This window comes from Triticum dicoccoides, chromosome 7A (genome assembly GCF_002162155.2).
Source record: "Triticum dicoccoides isolate Atlit2015 ecotype Zavitan chromosome 7A, WEW_v2.0, whole genome shotgun sequence".
Lineage (NCBI taxonomy): Eukaryota > Viridiplantae > Streptophyta > Magnoliopsida > Poales > Poaceae > Triticum > Triticum dicoccoides.
Genome location: NC_041392.1, coordinates 676,964,093 through 676,971,676, shown reverse-complemented (window position 1 = coordinate 676,971,676; position 7,584 = coordinate 676,964,093).

Sequence of the window (7,584 nt, the reverse complement as noted above, 5' to 3'; positions counted from 1 at the left end):
CTATTTCTTCTTGTCACCAGCACCACCACCACCAGTTGCCATTTTGCCCCACCTCGGATCTATGTTGTTGGTTTTTCATGTTTGTTGGCAGTCAGACAATTGGTCAAATATAGCAACCTAGTTGAAATTCCCAAACCATCTCTATAGACAGCTGCTTGATATGGAGTGCAGGGAAAGTTTTACCGCTGCCAGCACCACCAGCTGCTTGAAATTGCCAAACCTAGTTGTAATTTAGTTGTTGTGATCTGCAGACTGCAGGCATCATTCTGGAGTTTAATGGAGTGCAGGGCAAGTTTTACCTGTATCCGAATTGTTTGTTTGTTACACCATCGAATTGTGGTTTATCATGTCATGGAAGAAACCGGTCTGCTGCTTGATAACTTTATATTAGTTTCACAATGCACCATGTGTAATATTTTGGTTTATCATGAGATTTTGCAGTAATCAATTGTCACATACCTTTTTTCCTTTTTGCGGGGGCTTTTCACATTTGTTATGTCTCATCAGTCATCTTGAGAATGATATTTGCAAGTGACTAAGTCGACTACCTTGCATCAAGATATACCTACAGCTGCACAAAATGTTATGTGTAGTTTAGTTTCTGGAGTAGGTTTCAACTCCATTCAAACATTCAGAAGCACCTAAAAGAACCCCACACCATGGAAACTCACAATTAGTAGCGTCGATGTTATCTGCTAGTTTTCAAATAATTAGAATTTCTTATTGCAAGATGCCCACCGCTAGAGAACAACCATTGATGTTATCACCTACTGTTTCGTTTATTCTTAAGAGGTTTGGTTATATAACTCAGCGGCATTTTAATTCCCGATAATTGGGTTTACACTGGAGTATTTTATTTCTGTGGGGAGAGGGAGAGAAGCCAGTGCAGGGTGTGGGAAGCACCTCTTCATGTGATTTTTTTTTGCTTTATTGTGTAATTTTTTTTCTTGAGGCCCTGACCGTAGAACAACCGTTCTATGGTATTTTTTTCAATTATGTACAAACAGTTACAAGGTTGGAAAAGGAAAAGGTCTATAAAAATTCAGTTTTTGCTAACATTAGGAGATTAAAGGTCCCTTGTGATGTATTTATGTAAATTGTGTTAAAGGGGGACTAAAATGCAAAGCTTCTGACTTGAAGATCCAACTATTCTGGCTATGAACAAGAATAAATTTTAGAGAGATTCCATGAAAGGATTATAAGTTGTTGTTGATCCAAGTGTTGAAGGGATCTACTTTCCTTTGCTTTGATATGTATGCCGGACAGCCTCTTTACAGGTAGAGATACCCTGTTCAAGGACAGGGGGGCGGGGGTGTGAACTTTGTGAAATCCTGTCCTATTGATGACTTTGCAAACTTAAGTAAGGGTGGTTGTCCATGGTACTGAGCGCTGTTGTTTCTATGCCAAGTCTTAAATATTTTCATTGTTTATTGTTAAAAAGCTTTCCTCATTTTGGTGACTTTACAGAATAAGTAAATCTTAACTAGCAGTGGTTAATAATTAAGTCTTCTTCTTTTTCCTTTGCAGCTCACATCCCACTGTACCTGTACCCGTTCCTGAATACTACCAGCAAGACAAGACCTTTTGAGTACTTGAGGCTTACCAGCTTGGGTGTTATTGGTGCTCTTGTGAAGGTAAATTAAAACTAGATACTTATGCAAACTAGGAATGGATGGTCCATATAGATTTTTGCTTTAAATGGTGAGAGGGTTGTTGAACCAGAGGGGAAAACAGTGATGGGGATTGGCTGTATTCTTTTTTTTTGTAGACTATATCTTGTTCTTTTGGTATTCTCATTCCAGTAATCCAGTCATTTTAATCAAATGGACTGGTTGGGATTGGATCCCAGGAATCTCAACAGGAACTGTTATTTTTGAAGCAAACAGGCTAATGATTTGTTAGAAATTATATTGTTTCTTCTTTTGGATATCCGATTCTGATATGTCAGAAACACAACATATCAAAAGTTAGCAATGACCAAACTGGCATGTAACAGAGACACTATAAAAGATAGCCAACATCCAGTTAGGCCAACATAACAGTGAACAAAACTACTGTCAATCAGCTCAGTTCTAGTGCTGTTGGATTTTTCTCGATTGTATTCTTGCAGTTCTGAAAATTCAGTTCATTCGGTTACTGAAAATTCAGTTAATTCAGTTAGGCACACAAATTTCAGAACTTTTGTGTGCCCTAGTACTTGGTGTTTGTAGAAAACCAGGAGTGTCAATGGGACTAGAATTCACTTGTTCTTATCTGGGTTTGTAAAACTTGTTCATGTACTGAACTACTAATGCCTTGTGATGCTCTGAATTACTTGTGATGCCTCTGAATTACTTGTGATCACATTGAGAAAGACTTGTAAAGATGATGATCATCTTTAACAGAAAACAATTTGTGATGATTTTGCTAGTTTGCTGGGTTTTGTCTCCGACCATCGTGTCGTGATGATTTTGCAGGTACCTCGAGAGGCCCTTGAGTTTGCTGGAATGTCGATTAACTTCCGTTCCGGCAAATTCGGGTACTCCATATGTCCTATTTTCAGCAAAGGTCATGCTGAAATTTTCCGTGAATTTTAGCATGACTTTGCTAAAAATAGGACATATGGGGTACTTGTGACTAATGCATGGGCCGGGGTATCTTAGTAGTTAATTAAGTAGGATCAAGTGCCCCGGCGTACTTGTGACTAATGCATGGCTTTTAGGGTGCCTCGGTGTCGATAAAAACCGAAATGATGAAAAGTTAGGCTTTTAGGGTGCCTTGGCGTCGAAAAACCCTCAATGATAAAAGCTTAGATTTTAGGATGCCTCGGTGTCGACAAACCCTAAATGATGAGACCATGATCTTGTTCCTTGACAATAACCAACTTTTTGACCAAACTTTGTTTCTATTTAGAGAGAAACATGGCCCACAACGATGAGGCCGGGGGTTCGGGCGGCAAGGCATTCTGGGAGCTGTCCCAGGAGATGGAGGAACAACCTCACTTGTATGAGGCCGCCGCCTTCCCCGCCGATCCTGAGACCACGGATGGTGCCGCCGAGGATGACCACACTGATGCCACCACTGATGGTGCCGCCGAGGATGCCACCACTGATGATGGCGGCGCACGCACAGATAGCAGCCAGCCGAAGAGGCAACAGAAGGACCGGCGCCCGATCGTGCTCCGCACCCTCAAGGAGGAAGTTACTGAAGTGGACTCCAACGGGAATCCAACGGCGCCCGAACGAATAGTCAAGGGGTACTCGCTTCAGCTCGGGTGCATTGTCCGGAGCACCGTCTCGATCAACACCGAGAACCTGAGGCATCCTGACCGGGGGAATTTGCGCCACCTCCTCTTCACGAAGCTGCACGAACGATACAAGTTCCCCGCTGAATTCGAAAACACAAGCCTCAAAGGGAATAAAGTGAACAATGCTGCCCTCACGAAGATGAGCAAGGCCCTGTCTACTTGGAAAAGCAATGTGAAAAGAATGATCGAGAAAGGTGAGAGTTATGAGAAGATCAAGGAGAAAAATCCTTCGATCACCGAAGATGACTACAACGACTTCAAGATCAATTGCTCGAGCACCGCAAGCTCCCAATCAAGTGAGTGGGGGAAACAAATGCGGGAGCTGAACATAGGGGAACACACACTCGGTCCCGGCGGTTACAGAGTGGCGGAGCCTATATGGGACAAGGAGGAGGCGGACCGTGCCGAGCAAGGACTACCGCCCCTCTTCGATAAATACGGTGACAAGCAGACCAGGAACTTTGTCAGGGCCCGGTACAAGAAGGACCCGAAAACAAAGGAGCTTACCACGGATCCGAAGACCAGGCAGCTTGAGCTTGTTCTGGTAAGGAATACACCCCCGCGTAATTAGCTCCATATGGTTGCATTCTAATTAATGAAGCCGAATTTCTAAATGGTTCACATTCCTTCCGCAGGCGACTGAAAGCAGTAGCGCGGGGTCGACTCAGAGCAACCCTTGGGACACCACTCTAAATAGGGGGTTGAATATAATGAAGAACAAGGATAAGCTCAGTAAGCCGACGTCAGCTGGTCGTGTGGCCGGCAAAGGCATGTCGACAAAATGGGGGTCATACTATACCGCTGGTGTGCGGAAGGAGAAAAAGACCAGCTCGGAAAGCCAGGCGCGAGAGGTTCAAGAACTCAAGGCACAGGTGGCGCGGATTCCGGAGATTGTCCAAGAGCAAGTGGAACAACGACTCGGAGCGACGATCACCGCCCTTGTGCCTACCTTGATCTCGGGGTTGAGTGCGTGGATTGCGGGCGGCCAACAGGGGCCGCCCCCGATTCCTAGCTTCACGGCCAGCAACTCGCATAATGCGATGGCGGGGCCATTGGTGCCTCCGGCAGAGGCGGCATTGGTGTCTCCGACGCCGGCACGGGAGCTTAATGCACCCGGGTGTACGCCGGCCGGCACCTCTTCAGCAAGCGGCCGGCCGGCACCTCTTCAGCAAGCGGCCGCTCCGTCAACTGCACGCCCGCCGTTGGCGGTGCCTCGACATTAGCCGAGCTCGACGCCATCATCACGGTAACTAATTAAGCCTCTCTGGGCCGAGGACTTCATCTCCTTGCCTTTGACTGGGCATCCCTGACGCCCTACATGTTTTCGCAGGGCGCCGCCGATGTTCCGTGCACTCTCCTCCACTTCGTGAACAACGAGTTGGTCGATGTCGCCAAGGGCAAAATCGTTCAACCGGGCAACCCCTTGTTCCACGGTACCCAGATGCCACCCAACTTGTTTAGGGTTCAACTGGTTCGGGTGCTGCCAGGCTGCGACGACTTGTTACCTTCGATTCGACCCGTCGGGGCCGACGATGATGACGTGATGACCCTCAGCGCCTGCCTGAGCTGGCCCCTGCTTTGGCCGAAGAGCCAGATTCGTTTGGGGGCGGGGGACACCACCCCAAAGACAACACCGCCAGTCGTGCCGGCGCCAAGTCGGCCCCATGGCAAGACCGCCGTAACGGTGCCGGACATCCCTATGCCACTGGATCCAAACATGCATATGGCACAGGATCAGAACGACGACGGCGACGACGATGATACATTTGGCAACGTCGATCAGTACTTTGCCGAGCATGGGTACGATGGCGACTTCATGGGGCCTCCTTCTCAAGAACCAAACCCAACAAAAGACGTGTGCGATCTAGCTCGTACCGCGGAGAAGCCAAGTTGCAACAGGCGCCGTCTGGCGTTCAGCTCTCAGGAGACGCCTCCAGCTGCCGACTTCATCGAGCCTCAGATAGGCGAGGTGCGAAATATTATCAGCCCCAACACACTCAAGAAGGCGGTCTGTGAGCAGAACTCGGTCCCATTACAGGAGAAGAAGAAGGCACGCAAAAGAAAGACTAAGAAGGGTGCGAGCCAGCCGGCACCGAGTACGATCCGTGCTCAGGACGGGCCACCTTCACCGCAGGATATCTCGAGGAGGGTGCATGTGGCGGGTAGGGCGATGCTACCACCAAATATGCTCAATGCTGCAACCGGTGCTATGCGGAGTCTGCACGACAGTGTTCTTTCTTTGGAGAAGCGGCGTCTCAGAGAGAAGGATGTGGCATACCCGGTTTTCGTGGCCAAGGTGCCAGAGGGCAAGGGCTTTGTGGATGGCGACATCGGGGGTACGATCGTCCTGCGGTTTGATGACATCTTTGCTATGTTTAACCTTCATCCGCTGGACTACACCTTCGTTCGGCTATTTTCGCTGAGTATGGAGATGCGGATCATTCGCGACAAGACCCCGGACATCGTGATAGTCGACCCCTTCTACATGCGTGCCAAGATCTTGGGCAGCGCTGGGGACTGGCAAGTCGCGAGTTCTTACCACGAAGGCGTCATTCTGGCAAACCAAGATAAGGATAACTTCCTCGTGCCTTACTTTCCCGAGTAAGTCCTCCCCTCAACCGGCCCGTAACATATGAATTCTTACTTTTCGATCGTTTTTCTTTTAACATTCCGTGTTTTCTGCAGTGACACACGTTGCACGCTCATCCTCCTAAGCCCCAAATATTCCATGGCCACGTATTTCGACCCGGACCGTCAATCGAACGTAGACTACACAAATGTCAAGAAGGTTCTTGATGATGTTCTCCCCGGCTACGCCCAATCTGGAGGCACCTTCACCAGGCCTATTCGTAAGTACGGCAAGCACGTGTTCTCCCACAATACGACGTTCTGCTGCGTCAAGCAGCCGCCTAGCGGTCAGAAGGGTGCCTACTACGCCATCCATCACATGCGGGCGATCGTACGGGACCATCATCAACTTCTGCTACCGAGTAAACTCCAAGATTGGGCCGCGAGCGTGTCGGCAATCCAGGACGCGGACCTCCGACAAGAATTCTTTCGCATCCAGTCGGAGTTTGCGGAAATCATCCATCAAGATGTCCTTCGTACCTCGGGGCAGTTCTACCTCAGAAATCAACCGTCCAAGAGTGACATCGACACAATGCTACAAATGCAGGATGACAACGCCCGTTCTTTCATGACTCCCACGATAGACGGCGGCTTCATCCACGCTCCGGCCCCTTGAGTCGAGTTGTCTAGTTCTGAAACATCGATTGGCTCATGTTGTAATTAAACTTTAATGAACTTGTAGTATGTCTCTTTGGTTTTGAGAGTCGTTCAACTTAGATGTAATCGATGCTATTAATGTCTTGCTTTTCTCTTCCGATCGTTCTGTTGCATAATTATATATTGCTTATGTATTGTCTGTGAATTGGTACTAACGTTTCGTTTGGCTAGTGCATAGTGATGCCGACGTATGTCGTGTACAAGGGTAAGGTTCCCGGAGTCTACGATGACTGGGAGGAGTGTCGGAGACAGGTTCACCGATTCAGCGGTAACAGTTACAAAGGGTACACCACTAGGGCCGAGGCCGAATCTAGATACGCCCACTATCTAGCGGGAGAGGGGAGGGAGCGTTGGAGGAACCGGATGAAGACGAGTTTCATCGTGATGATGCTCATCGTGATGACCGCAGCTCTCTTCTATGTGATGGTAGTTTAGATGATCGATATCGACTTGTAATGCGAAGACAAACTCGCTACTCGCGGTCTCGTGACTTGTAATATAATGTTCTATCTTTGTTCGGTCTTTTTAATTCGGAGACTAATATGATGAATTGTATTCGGAGACTAATATGATGAATTGTATTCAAAGACTAATCTTCTATTGTATTTGATGAATCTATTGTTGATGTGTGCTGTCTATATTTTGTCAAATTATACATTTTGTAACCTGTGCAAAAAACAGAAAATAAAAAAATAAAAAAAAACCTAATATTCATACTAATGGCGCATCACACGACAGTGCGCCATTAGCATGACAGTGCATACTAATGGCGCATCACCGGGTAGTGCGCCATTAGTATGTTGCGGTTACTAATGGCGCATCCAGAGGTGGTGCGCCATTAGTATGCCAAAGCACCTGGGTGTACATGCCAACTGGGAGGCATACTAATGGCGCACCCTCGCATATACTAATGGCGCACCAGGTGGTGCGCCATTAGTATACCAGATACTAATGGCGCACCAGCTGGTGCGCCATTAGTAAAAATTACTAATGGCGTGCTGTCAGTGGCGCAC